The sequence below is a fragment of the Bos indicus x Bos taurus genome, chromosome 21 (assembly GCF_003369695.1).
Source record: "Bos indicus x Bos taurus breed Angus x Brahman F1 hybrid chromosome 21, Bos_hybrid_MaternalHap_v2.0, whole genome shotgun sequence".
NCBI lineage: Eukaryota > Metazoa > Chordata > Mammalia > Artiodactyla > Bovidae > Bos > Bos indicus x Bos taurus.
The window spans coordinates 64,169,164-64,185,572 of NC_040096.1; the positions used below are offsets into that span (position 1 = coordinate 64,169,164).

The 16,409-nt window shown below is 46.3% G+C and overlaps 1 long non-coding RNA gene across 1 annotated transcript; it reads right to left on the bottom strand.

The window, feature by feature from the left end:
- Positions 1 to 12,324: 12,324 nt before the first annotated feature.
- On the bottom strand, positions 12,325 to 14,101 carry LOC113879981. The gene is made up of 2 exons (XR_003507551.1): positions 13,930 to 14,101; positions 12,325 to 13,179 (listed from the first exon to the last, which is right to left on the bottom strand). It is a non-coding gene; the product is annotated as an uncharacterized LOC113879981 (long non-coding RNA).
- Between the last annotated feature and the right edge of the window lie 2,308 nt (positions 14,102 to 16,409).

Consider the following 16,409-nt stretch of genomic DNA (forward strand, 5'->3'; position numbering starts at 1 on the left):
TTCCATCCCTGGTCAGGGAACTAGATCCCGTGTGTAGCATCTAAGAGTTCACCTGCCACATCTAAAGATCCACATGCTGCCGCTAAGACCTGGAGTAACCAAAAATATATACAAGTATATATGTATATTTTTTAATGAAAGCAAAAAAAGCCAAAAAGAAAAGAAACAGTCCAACATTACAAGAAATGCTAGAGGAAGCTGAAGGGAATTGACACCAGATGGTAATTTATATCTATGTGAAAGAATAAAGAATAAAATGCACCAGAAAAGGCCATCATGTGGGTAAATTTTAGGACGTATTTATTTCTTGTCTTAATGGCTTTAAAAGGCATATAATTGTTTAAAGCAAAGCTAACAACACTGTATTATTAGGTTTATAATGAATACAGATGTAATATATGTAATAGCATTAAAGGAAACCACTGTCTCAAGGTTCTTCCACTTTACCTTGAAATTGGTATAGAAATGCAAATTCTAAGCAGATAGAGATGCCCAGTGTAATCTCTAGGACACCCATTAAAAACAAAGTTGATATATATAGCTATAAAGATGAATTCAAATAAAACATCAGAAAATTTTGTTAACACAGCAAAAGAAAAACAGAACAACAAAGAAGAGATACACAGAAAACAAATACCAAAATCATAGACCTATCCCCTACCAAGTTAGCAATTAGCTTTCTAAAAAATGGGTCACACACTAAAATCAAAAGGCAAAGATTGTCAGACTAGATGAAAATGCAAAATCCAGCTAAACGCTGTCTGCAGTAGATGTGCTTTAAATGCAATGATAGTTTGAAAGTAAAGTCATGGCGTGAAAGGTACCACGCATATAGTGAGTATAAGAAAGGTGGGGTGGCGCTATTAACATTACACAAAATAGACTTTACAAAAAGAAGTAGTACTGAAGTGAAATCCAGTACTACTGGATTTCAGTAGTACTGCTAAAAGAATCAATAAGCAGAAAGGTGTAAAAATTATAAACATGTGTGCGTTTACAATCGGGGCTTCAAAACAAAAACTTATAGCACTAAAGAAAGGAAGGCCACAGCTGGAGGCTCAGGGGCAAAGAATCCACCTGCCGATGCAGGAGACACAGGTTCGATCCCTGCTCAGGGAAGGAGCAACCAAGCCCGTGCACCCCAACTGTTGAGCCTGTGCTCTAGAGCCCAGGAGCCACAGCTACTGAGTCCACACGCTACGACATTTGAAGCCCACTTGCCCTAGAGCAAATGTTCTGCCACAAGAGAAACCACCGCCGTGAGAAGCCAGCACCCTGCAGCTAGAGCGTAGCCCCCTCTCTTTCCCTAGAGAAAGCCCCCTCACAGCAACGAAGACCCGCACAACCAAAAATAAATGAACTAACTAAATTGTTAAAAAAGAAAAGCAAGTTATAAACCAAATCCCTTATAAAAATACACAAAACCCTTGATAAATATTAGCAATCAATTCTAGCAATATATAAAAATGATAATACATCATAACCAATTAGAGTTTATTCTAGAAATGAAACAGTTTAAGATTTGAAAATCAATCAATGTAAGTTATATTAATAGAATAAAGAAGAAAACTGACATAATTATCTAAATAAATGCAGGGAAAGCATTTGAAAAATTTCAGGACTCATTTTTGATTAAAAACTCAGCAAACAGAAGGAAATTGCCTCATCCTGCAAAAGGGTATCTACAAAGAAAAACAACTATAGCTAACACCATACTTGGACTTTCCTGGTGGCTCAGTGGTAAATAATCTGCGGGCGACAGTCACAAAAGAATCAGACATGACTTAGCAACTAAACAATAACAACATCAAACATCATGGTAAAGACTAAACGCTTCCCCCTGATAAACAACCCAAATGTTTTGGGTTGTCTGTCAGTGCTAGAATGGATAAATAAATCTTAGTATGGTCATACGACAGAAACTACAGATCAATGAGCAAATATTGATGAAGGAACCATTGAAATACGCAACAAAAGGATGAATCTCATGAAACCAGATACAAATTTTTACATACTATGTGAGTCCATTTCCATAAAGTGCAAAAATAAGCAATTAAGCCACAGTGATAGAAGTCAGGATAGAGGGCTGACTTCACGTGTGAAGGAAAACAACGGCTTCTGGGATGTTGATGATTTTCCATTGCTTGACATATGTGGTGGTCACACAAATAGGTTGGCTTTTAAGAAATTCATTAATTCATACCATTGTGGTCTATGTATATTTTTTTATGTATGTTACATCTCAATTTTTAAAGTTACTTTAAAAATGATGGTGCCTCCACTCTATAAAATGCCAAGTAACCATTTTTTAATGAGGTAGCTTTTCCTACATGTACTAATTTGAAAATCTCCTCAAGACACCTTAAGGGAAAAAAAAAAAAATCACATAGCATGAGAGTACATTTTAGAATGGGCTATTTATTATGCATGTAAGTGCTGTGTGTATATACACACATTCACATATATTTTAGATGGATAGATAGGTATAGAAAGATAGATATTAAATTGAAAGTTTTGAATGAAGCATGAAGATGGAATAAATTTGAAATTCAAAACTGAGAGTCCCAACTGAGATGAAAATTTTCAAAGGAAATACTAAGTCAGTGGCATATCATAGTACCAAGTGTGGCCCCATGAGAGTAGTCCACTCTGTGTGCAGACAATTGTCTATACATAATTTGAAAACAATAATAAAACTAAGTAAGCATTACTCTGCTTTTTATTAACACCATGCATTGGCCATTCTAAATAATGCTAGTAATAAAATACTTCTCCTGCGAGGGGGAAATCTTTTGTTGATCTAAGTTCTAAATAATTGTTACTATCACATTTGAGTTTTAATAATATGTAGACAAGTTTAAAAATTAGCACATTTTATAATGTACCCTTTATTAAATATTGTATCCTACAAGGAAGTTAATGCAAAGAATTTCCAGTTAAATGGTTTATACCCGCGACACATAAACTCAGTTCCATGTGTTCATTTGGAAAGTAAGTTCATAATGGTGGGAATTATTCAAGCTTGCAAACTGAGAGATATGGTGTCTTTGACATGAGCATATTTTAGCTCATGAATAAAAGGTTTTACTGAATTTAAATGTGCTTAACATTGGGCTTCCCTGGTGGCGCAATGGTGAAGAATCCGCTTGCTGATGCAGGAGACACAGGTTTGATCCCTAGTCTGGGAAGATCCCGCATGCCATGAGGCAACTAAGCCCTCGCATCACAACTATTGAGCCTGTGCCCTGGAGCTCAGGGACCACAGCTACTGAAGCCGGTGCACACTAGAGTTTGTGCTCTGCAACAGGAGAAACCACGGCAATGAGAAGCCCATGGACCACTTCTAGAGAGCAGCCCCCTCTCGCCTCAACTAGAGAAAAGTCCACACAACAGCCAGGATCCAGCACAGCCAAGAATAAATAAATAAACAAATTATTTTTTAAAGTGTACTTAACATTGATAGTTTCTTCTTATGGTTGTTAGTTTTTAAGAACCAAATAGCAACCAAGAAAACAATTATCACTGATTATTATATGATCATAACTAAACATTTTATTATGGTGAAAAAGCATTAAAAATCTTTGACTTCAGGTGTTAACTACACTAAGTATGATACTGACCACAAGGATACTATAAATATTCAAAAAGAAAATATATTCAAAACTCATGGCATGGTGCCTAGTATATAGTAGATGCTCAATTCATGATACCTTTGTTATTAACATTCATAAGTGATTGATCCCCATTCATCTTCTTAAACCACATATCAGTTTCCATCCTTTGAGAAGTTGAGATTCAGACTGAGATCAAAATTTCAGTCATGTGCCAAGCCCTGTGATTAATGTTTTATATGCATTGTCTAGTTTATTACCCACAGAAATTCTCAGTTCATTCAGTCGCTCAGTCGTGTCTGACTCTTCGCGACCCCATGAATCGCAGCACGCCAGGCCTCCCTGTCCATCACCAACCCCCAGAGTTCACTCAGACTCATGTCCATCGAGTCGGTGATGCCATCCAGCCATCTCATCCTCTGTCGTCCCCTTCTCCCCCTGCCCCCAATCCCTCCCAGCATCAGAGTCTTTTCCAATGAGTCAACTCTTTGCATGAGGTGGCCAAAGTACTGGAGTTTCAGCTTTAGCATCATTCCTTCCAAAGAACACCCAGGACTGATCTCCTTTAAAATGAACTGGTTGGATCTCCTTGCAGCCAAGGGACTCTCAAGAGTCTTCTCCAACACCACAGTACAAAAGCATCAATTCTTCGGCGCTCAGCTTTCTTCACAGTCCAACTTTCACATCCATACATGACCACTGGATAAACCATAGCCTTGACTAGATGGACCTTTGTTGGCAAAGTAATGTCTCTGCTTTTGAATATGCTATCTAGGTTGGTCATAACTTTCCTTCCAAGAAGTAAGCGTCTTTTAATTTCATGTCTGCAATCACCATCTGCAGTGATTTTGGAGCCCCAAAAAATAAAGTCTGACACTGTTTCCCCATCTGTTTCCCATGAAGTGATGGGACCAGATGCCATGATCTTCGTTTTCTGAATGTTGAGCTTTAAGCCAACTTTTTCACTCTCCTCTTTCACTTTCATCAAGAGGCTTTTCAGTTCCTCTTCACTTTCTGCCATAAGGGTGGTGTCATCTGCATATATGAGGTTATTAATATTTCTCCCGGCAATCTTGATTCCAGCTTGTGTTTCTTCCAGCCCAGTGTTACTCATGATGTACTCTGTATATAAGTTAAATAAGCAGGGAGACAATATACAGCCTTGACATACTCCTTTTCCTATTTGGAACCAGTCTGTTGTTCCATGTCCAGTTCTAACTGTTGCTTCCTGACCTGCATATAGGTTTCTCAAGAGGCAGGTCAGGTGGTCTGGAATTCCCATCTCTTTCAGAATTTTCCACAGTTTATTGTGATCCACACAGTCAAAGGCTTTGATATGCTTTGACATAAAGCAGAAATAGATGTTTTTCTGGAACTCTCTTGCTTTTTCGATGATCCAGCAGATGTTGGCAATTTAAACTCTGGTTCCTCTGCCTTTTCTAAAACCAGTTTGAACATCTGGAAGTTCACAGTTCACATATTGCTGAAGCCTAGCTTGGAGAATTTTGAGCATTACTTTACTAGCCTGTGAGATGAGTGCACTACAGAAACTCTAGGAGCGCTATTTTTATTCTTAGCTAATATATTACAAAACTAGAGAGTTTTTCTCAAACTTACTTTCTTCAACTCATCCGCTAATGTGAAAGCGTTAGTTGTTCAGCCATGTCCAACTCTTTGCAACCACATGGACTGTAGCTCACCAGGCTCCTCTGTCCATGGAGTTCTCCAGGCAAGAATACTGGAGTGGGTAGCCACTCCCTTCTCCAGGGAATCTTCCCAACCCAGGGATCGAACTCAGGTCTCTCGAATTGCAGGCAGATTTTTTATCATCTGAGAAATGTAATGATCAAACCTGCATTCTTCTGCTATTAATCCTTCACTCTGTCTATGTAACCATCCTGCAATTGTTATATCATGATCATCACTCCTACCACTTATGAGCATCACATACCAGATACTCTCAGACTTTGTTTGACATTGTCCATATAAAACAATTTGGGCGGGGGCTTCCCTGGTGGCTCAGAGGTAAAAAATCCGCCTGCCAATGCAGGAGACATGAGTTCAATCCCTGATCTGGGACGATCCCACGTGCCATGGAGCAACCAAGGCTGTACACCGTAACGATTGTGTGTGTGCTCTAGGCCTGAGTGCCCTAGGGCCGTGCCCCGCAGCAAGAAAAGCCACCAATGAGAAGTCCACATGCCACAACTAGAGGGTTGCCCCCGCTTGCCACAACTAGGGGAAAAAAATCCCATGCAGCAACAAAGACCTAGCACAGCGGGGAAAAAAAAATACATTTTTTAAAAACACAATTTTTAACCCACATTTTACCCCTTTCTTGGATCTTCCTTCCTTCATGCAGTGCATATCCTTCATGGAATCATTTTCCATCTGCTTAACGTATATACATCCTTCAGAGTTCTTTTAGTACAGGTCTATTGGCAAATTTTCTGGTTTTGTTTACCTTAAATAAAAACTGTATTTAATCCCAATTACTAAACGATATTTTTGCTAAGTATAAATCCCAGGTTGATTTTTTTCCTCTGCACATTTAAGATACCATCCCACTGTCTTCTGACTTCTATTGTCTCTGCTGAGAAGTCAACTGCCAGCCTCTATCTCCTTTGTGTGTATGTGTGTGTGTGTTAGCCACTCAGTCGTGTCTGAATCTTTGTGAGCTCATGGCCTGTAGCTCACCAGGCTGCTCTGTCCATGGAATTCTCCAGGCAAGAATATTGGAGTGGGTAGCCATTCCCTTCTCCAGGAGATCTTCCCAACCCATGTCTCCCACATTGCAGGCAGATTCTTTACCACTGAGCCACCAGGAAAGCCCTTTATGGATTATCTATCTTTTCTTAGAAAATCTTCTAGAATCTTTTCCTTGATTTTGGTGCCCTGCAGTTTCATTGTGTTATGTTTTATTTCAATTTGCTTCTGGGAATTGTTCTTTCCTCAATTCTGGAAAGTTCTCAACAGTTATCCCTTCACACTACTGGCTTTGCCCCATTCCACCCCCCACACACATCTCGTGTACTTTCGTCTCCCTCTCTCTCATCTTTTCTTATCTTCTCTTCTTTCTTTTTTAAAAAATATTTGCTTATTTATTTAGCTGTGCCAGGTCTTAGCTGTGGCATACAGAATCTTTGATCTTTGTTGAGTCATGCAAACTCTTAGCTGCTGCACATGAGATCTAGTTCCCTGACCAGGGTTCGAACCAGGGATGGAACTCAGGCCCCCTGCATTGGCAGCATGGAATCTTAGCCACTGGACCGCCAGGGAACTCCCCTCCTTCTTTTCTTTCTTTTTGCAGTTGTGATTAGACTACATTTGGACTTCTTTATCTTTTAGGTCTCTTACACTCTTGTTCACATTTTCTGTATCTTTGTCTCTGAGCTAATTACCAGTAATTTCCTTATTTTTATCTTCAAATTCACTAATTCTTTTTATAGTTGATTTACAATGTCTCAGATACATTCAGTTATATATAACCAAATCGCTTTGCTAAACACCTAAAACACACGTGTGTGTTTGTGTATCTATGTGTGTGCATTCTTTTTCAGACACCAGTTCTTTCTTAAACTTTTTCTGAACTGTTATTAAATCTGTCCACTGAGTTTTTAACTCCAATTCTTATATATTATTTACGTTTCTAGGAGTTCATTTTATAACCTGCTTTCTTCCCACTCATTTCTAACTTCCTCTTATTTCTTAAATATATTAAACACAATTTTGTGCATTTTTTACATAATATTGGTATCTGAAGTTGTTGAAAGATTGATTATGCAGTACCTGATTTTGCTTTCTCCCTCCCCCTCTCATTTTCTTGTCTATCTAGTGAATTTTACATTGAAGTTGCTCATTTTCCATGGAGAGATGGAAAGTGTTTAAAAACCTGGGATGAAAGCGATTTCCTCTGGAGAGCATGTGTATTCTGTCCTGTCAGGTCCCTGGAATCACTACCAGTCTGGGGCCACTTTAAAGTCTCAGCTTGAAATTCTTTGGGCTCCCAGACTGTGTGAATTCAGGCTACAAACCCTCCTTGTCTGCAGAGTCTCAGAGGAAGCTTCATTTTCCCTCTCATCCAGCCCATATCTTCCCTCTCAGTCTCTGGAGGGGAGCACTGATTTCGAGTCCTCTCTTACAAGAGGGTGTGCCCTCCTGTGCACCTAACTTCAGAACAAACTTCTCATCTCGAGCAGGTCCTGAACTATGTCCTCTTACTCCCCGTTCTCAGGATATATAAGGTCGGTTTTCAGCTTCACCTGGTTCAATACATGTCCCCAAGGCAAAAACACGCTTCAGCCCTCTGTGACCTTCCTGAGTCTCCATCTTCACTCACAACCTGCCCTGATAGACCTTTTCTCACCATCTCAAGGACACATTTAAGATCTTTTTTCAATCCAAGATTTGTAGTTGTTTCCAGTAAGAGAAGTGTCCATTTGGTCCACAGTGTTACCTGAAGTTGAAGTTCCTGGGCCTTAATGTTCCTATCTTTAAAACAGGCTACTACCCGTGCCCCCTGGGGTCATTGGGAAGACCAAAAGGGCTAACAGTTTTTAAGATTATTAGTAAACCAATGAATCCGTTGTGAGAAAACAGAGTCAAATACCTCAGAAAGCCATGAGGGTGCCCATGGAGACGCACAGTCCAGGGTTCCAAGTGGATCCAGCTCCAAGGAAAGGCCGTCATCCAGTGCACTCAACCCTCAGCGTCTTAGTGCCATGACACTCCCTTCCCTGCAGGTAAAGACGGGGACCCAGGCTTCAGAGACGAGGCAGTGTAGGTGCCGACCTTGAGGGGTCTTCAGGGGGAGCTGGGGAGAGACTAAGGGAGAGCATTCCAAAACGGAATTGCCAAAAGCACATACACGTGTCTTGGTCACTCAAGTCATGTTTGACTCTGTGCAATCCTTTGGACTATAACACACCAGGCTCCTCTGTCCATAGGATTTTTCAGGCAAGAATAGTAAAGTGGGTTGCCATTTCTTCCTCCAGGGGATCTTCCCAACCAGAGATAGACCCCGCATCTCCTGTGTCTCCTGCATTGCAAGCGGATTCTTTACCCGCTTAGCCATTGCGAAAGCCAGACAAAAGCACAGAGGCCTGCAAAGGAACTTGCCCGTGAGGGCAGTGAGGACTGAGGTTAGAGAGCAAGGCTGAGCTGGATGGCTGAAGCCTCGGTGGCCAGGCTTACCAGTTCCCACTCTCCCCTCGGGCATTGGGAGTCCATGCAGGTTTATGAGTGACATCATCAGGGAAACTCAGGAAATTATCAGTTTATGTCCAAGAGCAGGCTGCAGGCATTCAACAAACGCTTGAAGAATGAATGGACAAGTGAATGAATGAATGAAGACTGTTGGCCTGGTCTCTTTAAATTGCGGCCACATTATAGGTCTTTGCGAGTTTAGTCTGGATTTGTTTGGAGCTACAAATGTGGATGGAATATTAAATAGCTTCAATAAACATTTACAAGCAGGCATTCAAATGTTCCAAGTGATCAATGCTGTCGTTGACAATGTACTGGCAATTCCTGAATTCCCTTCTTGTCCTTGAAGAGCTTCTCTGGACATTCTCAGGCAATTCCCTGGACATCTAGCCACCTTCCTGACAAGCTTCATCTTGTTGCTGTCTTTTTCAGTCCAGCCCAGTTCCTCAATTGGGTGTTTGGGGAACAGATCCCATCCCCTAGCTGATGGGATGAGCCCACAATCCAGGCTGAGCCTGCTGGTCACCATGATTGGTCCAGACATGGCCGTAGGATGTGAGGCCAGTCAGGGCCTCCCCCAGAATGTCTTCTGGATAGACCCAACAGAGAAGAGTCATCTTTGCTCTCAAGTCACTAACTGAGAGCGTGTGATCCCAGAACTGTCTGGGGCCCTATATTCCTCCCCGTCTGTTCTGCACATACATGGAAGCAGCGTGCAGAGAGAGGCTGAGATGATTAAAAGATGGAGGGAGAGAGCCAGCCAGCAATGCTGACCGAGCCCCTATCTCCGGGCATTGCAAGGTCATCAGTCCCCTGTCCTGGAAGGCGTTTTAGTACCTGAACTCTTTTACACCTCGACCCAACAAGAGTTGGAATTCTCTCATTTGCAATCAAAAGGATTTCAGCTAATTTAGAACATTCCGCATGGCGTGCTACTCTGAGATTATTCATTCACTCGTTCATTTATTTATTCAACCATTTGTAGACTAAACGCAGGCAGTTTCCCACAAACTGCCTCAGGCAACTGGTAGCACAGAACTTTTCCAGATATCATCTCCACCTGCTCTTCTTCCAGAAGCCTGTATCTGTCAGGACCCCGGGCCAGGTGTGCTGGCCATCAAGGGACACCTTGATGATGGGTGAGTAAGGACAATCTGGACACCAAGCACCACCTGTGTGCACATGTGTGCCATACGTATTGTGAGTGTGCACAAGGAAGTGCTGAGATTTTCCAAGCTACTCGGACTCTGAATCCACACACACACACCCCACACCTACATACACACACACACACACACACACACACTCAGAAACCTGGGTTGGGGCAGCTCACCCTGAGGAGATGCCCGTGGTTCCACCAAGGTGCAATCCCCTCGTCTCCAAGTTCACCCAGCAAATATCAGCAAGGTGAGCTTATCACACCTTCCCCTCATCTTCCAAGTGAAAACACCGAGGCTCAGAGAGGTTCAGAATGGGCCCCAAATGACAAAGCTACCAGGAGATGGAGCTGGACACCGAGTCCAGGTTTCTCAGCTCGCATCCAGGGCATTTCTTCTGGAGGCTGTGAGGTTTGTGGGTGAAGATGAAGGGGGAAGACGTGGATGCAGGCAGCACCCATTTGGATACTTACTGCTGAGTGAGCCTCAGGTCATCACCCACCCTCTCTGAGCCTCAGTGTCCACCTCTGGAGAGCACTGGGGTGTGTTTCGCCAGTGCCTGGTACAAGCTAACCACTACCGCATGGCACGTAGACGGGGAAACAGTGGACACAGTGGCTGACTTTATTTTTCTGGGCTCCAAAATCACTGCAGATGGTGATTGCAGCCATGAAATTAAAAGACGCTTACTCCTTGGAAGGAAAGTTATGACCAACCTAGACAGCATATTGAAAAGCAGAGACATTACTTTGTCAACAAAGGTCCGTCTAGTCAAGGCTATGGTTTTTCCAGTGGTCATGTATGGATATGAGAGTTGGACTATAAAGAAAGCTGAGCACCGAAGAGTTGATGCTTTTGAACTGTGGTATTGGAGAAGACTCTTGAGAGTCCCCTGGACTGCAAGGAGATCCAACCAGTCCAATCCTAAAGGAGATCAGTCCTGGGTGCTCATTGGAAGGACTGATGCTGAAGCTGAAACTCCAATACTTTGGCTACCTGATGCAAAGAGCTGACTCACTTGAAAAGACCCTGACGCTGGGAAAGATTGGGGGCAGGAGGAGAAGGGGACAACAGAGGATGAGATGGTTGGATGGCATCACCGACTCATTGGACATGGGTTTAAATAAGCTCTTGGAGTTGGTGATGGACAGGGAGGCCTGGCGTGCTGCAGTCCATGGGGTCGCAAAGAGTCAGACACGACTGAGCGACTGAACTTGTATTTACAAGATGAAGAGTAAATTGGTTAGGGTGGGGGTGGTTGAAGACAGCAGCGGGTGATGGGGGGTAGGACTATAAAGGGGAAGCACAGGGGGGTCCTTTGCCACAAGAGAAGAGGTCTGACCTAGAGTGTGACAGTGGCCATACGAATCTACACGTGTGATAAAACGTCATAGAATTACAACCAAAAACAAGCCCAAAGGCCAGTGCAGGCCAAAAGTGGCGCGATCCAAGTCAGGGTTTGTACTTTAGCTCATCACCTGTGCCAACCAATTTCCTGGTTTTGATAATGGACAGAATTATGATCACATTTCTCCATTGGAAGGAGGTCGGTGATGAGTAAACGAGACCACTCTTCTATTTTTGCAATGTCTTCTAAGTCATTACTTCAAAATAAAATTTTTTAAAGAAAAGAAGTATAGGCAAAAAAAAACAAAAACAAAAACCCACAGAGGTACAGATGGTTCCTGTGACTTTGCAGTTATAGATATCTCGCAATATAACTTTCACTCATCACTACTTAGAAATGACAGTAGCTGGTAGATCTAGGCATTGGCTAGGTCTTGGAACTGACATGCATTCATAAAGAAGCACGTGTCTTTCTGTATCTCACGTTTGCTTTCAAGTATCTTGATAGCTGTATTTCAGTCCAGATTTATATCATGCACTAAGACCCTCTGCTTCCCCAGCTCCATAGCACAGAAAAGATTAGGAACCTTGCCTGGGGCGTGGAGTGTAAGCTAGCCATGGTCTAGATGAGGAAACTAAGGCCCAGGATGGGGGGTGGTTAGCAACATCACAAGGTCTCCGATACCCAGCTCACCTGGAAGGAAGTCTCCCTGCCAGGAAAAGAAGACAACTGCTCTCCCTATTTGCCATCAGCCACCTCTGGGGGGAGGTGTTTACTCTGCCAGGTGGGGTCCGTCTGGGTCCACTCTGGGGCCGCAAGGTGGCCTTTGAGACCGAGAACAATGCCACATTGTGGCCCTGGCTCCAGATAAAAGAGAAACTTGGCCCAACTGCCCAGGCAAGAGTGCCTGTCCTCTTAATATTAATACACGGAGGGTGTGCCCCCTGCCCACACCCTCACCACTTTTGCCGTTGGCAGTTGTATAGAATGTGATCCCACTGCCTTCTAATGGATGGTCAAAGGCCAGTGTGCCGGGCACTTTATTGTCAGCTGCCTCAGTAATCTTTAACCTCCCACTGGCCAAAGGGCTGAAACCCAGAAAGACAAAACAAACATGGGCTGGGCACCAGAGGAGTGATTCAAATGATCCGGGGCTGGAGGGAGCCAGCTCACCCCCCCAACCAGCTCACCCCCCAACCCTGGCCAGTCTGGATGCTGGGGTTCAAACGCCCCAGGCCCACCCTCCGGATGCCATCAACGTCTCTCCCTCGCTGGTGGTGGGAAGCAGGACTCCTGGTAACAGTTGTTAGCTTGTCACTGCAGCTCCGGGGAAAGACAGCAAATGCCACGTCAGCCACGGTCACCCCCAGCCTCTGGCCAATGTGTGAGGACGGCTGGGCCCCTCCAGGAGCAAACGCTTCCTCCGGGTCAATCAAGGAGGGAAAGAGGCTCAGCGGGCAGTGGGATATGTGTGCATCAGACGGGCTGGGGCCGACCCAGCCTCACCATTCACTTGAACCTCCTCTTGGAGCCTCCGTTTCCTTGCCTGAGAAACGGGGACACTGACATCTCCTCTCGGCACCGGCACCATCTGCTGCCATTTGCAGAGCACGTGCCACTGCCAAGGATGGAGTTGACTCCAGTTCTCACAACTCTGGAGAAGTGGCCTCCACTCTCCCCTCTCTGCAAACAAGAAACCGGAGCCCAGAAAGGTAGACTTGCCCAGTGGCAACACTGATGTCTGGACCAAGTCCCCGTGATTCCGAAGCTGTCCTCTTTCCACTCGAAAGCACAGGTGATGGCCGTGAGGTAGGAATCTTGGCTCCATTTCACAGATGAAGACACTGAGGCTCAGTCCCTGCAGAAAGAAGGAGTGAGTTCTGCCTGAAGCCCTCATCTTTCGATTCCATGTCCTCTTACTTCCTCTCAGACTGAGGAGGGGCTGCCCGTACCCATGGGGCAACTCTTCTCGGCACTATCAAGAAAAGCTGTGGACGCAGAGCCAGGGCCTGAATCTATCTCCAGGTGCAAAGACAGAGATCTAGGAGTCCCCAGTGGCCCCTGGTGACACGGGGCAGATGTCCCTATCAGTGGCCTCGCTCTCTGATCAGAGCTGTCGTCACTATGCAGGGAAAGGTCAGACAAGGAGAAAGCAATGGAATCCACTCCCCCCAGTTCTTGCCTCTAAGGAGCAGGGATTGTTAGTCGTTCTGTCGTGTCTGACTCTTTGCGACCCCTTGGACTGGAGCCCACCAGGCTCCTCTGTCCGTGGGATTCTCTAGGCAAGAATACTGGAGTGGGTTGCCATTTTATTCTCCAGGGGATCTTCCCCACCCAGGGATCGAAACCAGGTCTCCCGTGTTGCAGGCAGATTCTTCACCGTCTGAGCTATCAGGGAAGCCCTGTGGACTGAGGACAGGGGAAAATACGCTGGAGGTAGGCAAGATGCTATCAGTCTGGATTCAAATCCTTAATTCCTTTCTCCACAAGCTGGGCAGCTCTGGGTCCTTGCTGTGCTGGCAGAATCCGCGCCACCCCCCCACCCTTCTCTGACCATCCCAGGTTGGGGCCCCAGCCAAGCCCTCACCAGCCCTGCTAATAAAGTTACCTTCTGTGCGTGGGGCAGAAGGTCAGGAAAAACCAGCAGCGGTTTGAAGAAGGCGATGGTCTCGCGATCTGCAGCAGGGTGGGGCCTGGGGAGGGAGCAAGATAAGAGTGGACAATAAAAGATAGGCAAGAGAGACCAGGGCGGGGGCGGGGGGGCGCTGGCACAGGACTGCGGCCCCCGGCGGTGCCATCTCTTTATGACCCATAAAGGACACACACGCTGGCACCCGTGCCAGCCTTATCTCCCCCTCCGGATCTGTAAATGATCACCCAGAGGCCACCACTGGCCTCAGAAACGACAGTTGTGCTGGTCACACTGTGGGAAGCGAGCCATTGGGCAAAGGGGAGCCCAGGATGGAAGGGCTCTGCTGGGCTCTGCCCATGGGCTGGGAGACCCCGGCCCAGCCAAGCAGCCCCACTGTGGGAGGCGCCAGGGCCCATGGCTGCTGAGCAACAAGGCCCTTGAGGCTTCCGTTGCAAGAAGGTGTGTTACAGGTCAGGGCTATCCTGGTGGCTCAGATGGTAGAATCTGCCTGCAGTGCAGGAGACATGAGTTTGATCCCTGGGTCGGGAAGATCCTCTAGAGAGGAAATGGCTATCCACTCCAGTATTCTCACCTGGAGAATCCCATAGACAGCAGAGCCTGGCGGGCTACAGTCCATGGCGTTGCAAAGAGTTGGACAAGATTTAGTGATTAACACTTTCACTTTCAACAAGTCAGGGCAGCGCCCCACCCCCGCCCCCCCAACACACACAGGTGATGGCCCAGGTGGGGCCAGGGGCTCCTTCCCTTCAGAGGGTGTCGGCCATCGGGGGTCAACATTTGTAGTGTAAAATGTCCCTGGATGGCAAGGATCACGCTGGAAAAATTAACCCCTGTTGTGTGAGAGATACTTTTTTTGTGCATTTTTTGTGAATAACTTAGCTGCGTCCAAAACGGTCCGTAGGATGGCATGAGCACATGATACATGGTGAGTGCTGTTATCCTCGTAATTCACACAACAGGCCTGCGAGATGTGCCTTCTGTCTGGAGCCCAGGAGAACACGCTGTGCAGGCTCCAGGCTCAGGGGCTCCACTGACCTGCACCTCCCCCAGCCCCTGCAGCACCCTGGAATTCATCATCTCTGCATATGCAGTGGGGCCGAGGCCTGGCTTCCCACCGGCCACTCCCAGCATGGCAGGGTCCTGACAGGTCCCTCAGAGGCAGGCAGGCATGGAGCCCTCTCTTCCCAGGGTCTTTCTGAAATACCAGGAATGTCATGGATATTGTTGTTATCGTTCCGTCGCTCAGTTGTGTCTGACTCTTTGCGACCCCATGAACTGCAGCATGCCTGGCTTCCCTGTCCTTCACCATCTCCTGGAGCTTGCTCAAACTCATGTCCATCGAGTCGGTGATGCCATCCAACCATCTCATCCTCTGCCACCCCCTTCTCCTTATGCCCTCAGTCTTTCCCAGCATCAGGGTCTTTTCCCATGAGTCGGCTCTTCTCATCAGGTGGCCAAAGTATTGGAGCTTCAGCTTCAGCATGTGTCCTTCAGATGAATATTCAGAGTTGATTCCCTTTAGGATAGACTGGTTGGATCTCCTTGCAGTCCAAGGGGCTCTCAAGAGTCTTCTCCAGCACCACAGTTCAAAAGCACCAATTCTTTGGTGCTCAGCCTTCTTTACGGTCCAACTCTCACATCCATACATGACTACTGGAAAAACCATAGCTGTGACTATATAGACCTTTGTTGGCAAAGGAAATGGAGTGGGGATGGAGGCCGGAGCAGGGGGCTTCCCCTGGGCCGGGCGTTAGCAGTCAGGGCCCAGAGCCGCCCGAGCCTAGGTGACTGATGGTGAGCCTCTTCAGGTGCAGCAGCGGCTCATCCACAAACCAGTGCCCGCCCCTCTCTGTCTGCCCTATGCCCTCATTTCCTGTCGGGCCCAGCCAATGGGAAACCCCAGTTGGGGACGGGAGGGTAGACAGAGGGGGAGGCTAGGTCTTTCTTGCCTTTTTAAGCTTTGTCTCAAGCGACTGGGGTGACTGTGCCTCTGTCAGGCACCTCCCCTCCACTGGGCTCCCTGCTTCCCCGAGCTGCTGCTCCTGGGTACAGCAGTGTCCTCCTGGCTCCTTTATCCCGGCTCACACCTCTGTGAAACGTCCCAGCGTCACTTTCCCTTTCCGCATGGGATGCCGCTGCCTACGTGGCCTTGCTGGCTGAGGACCAAAGCCCATTCTCAGGGAGGCCGGGCAGCTGGCACCAGGTGGTGGGGGGAGGGGTTGCCCTTGACCATCACCCCCAGGCAACCACAGGAAGTGACCACTGCCCTCCCCCAGCTTCCTGCCAGAGCTCCTCTGGCACCACTGGGGGCAGTAGGTGGGCCACCCTAGAGGGCCTCTCCAGGGAGCTGAGAAAAACAAAGACAGACAGACCATGGTGGAGAGGAAGCAGAGGAGGACCGTGAGGGGGTGAGGGGAGGGGCATGTGTGAGTCTC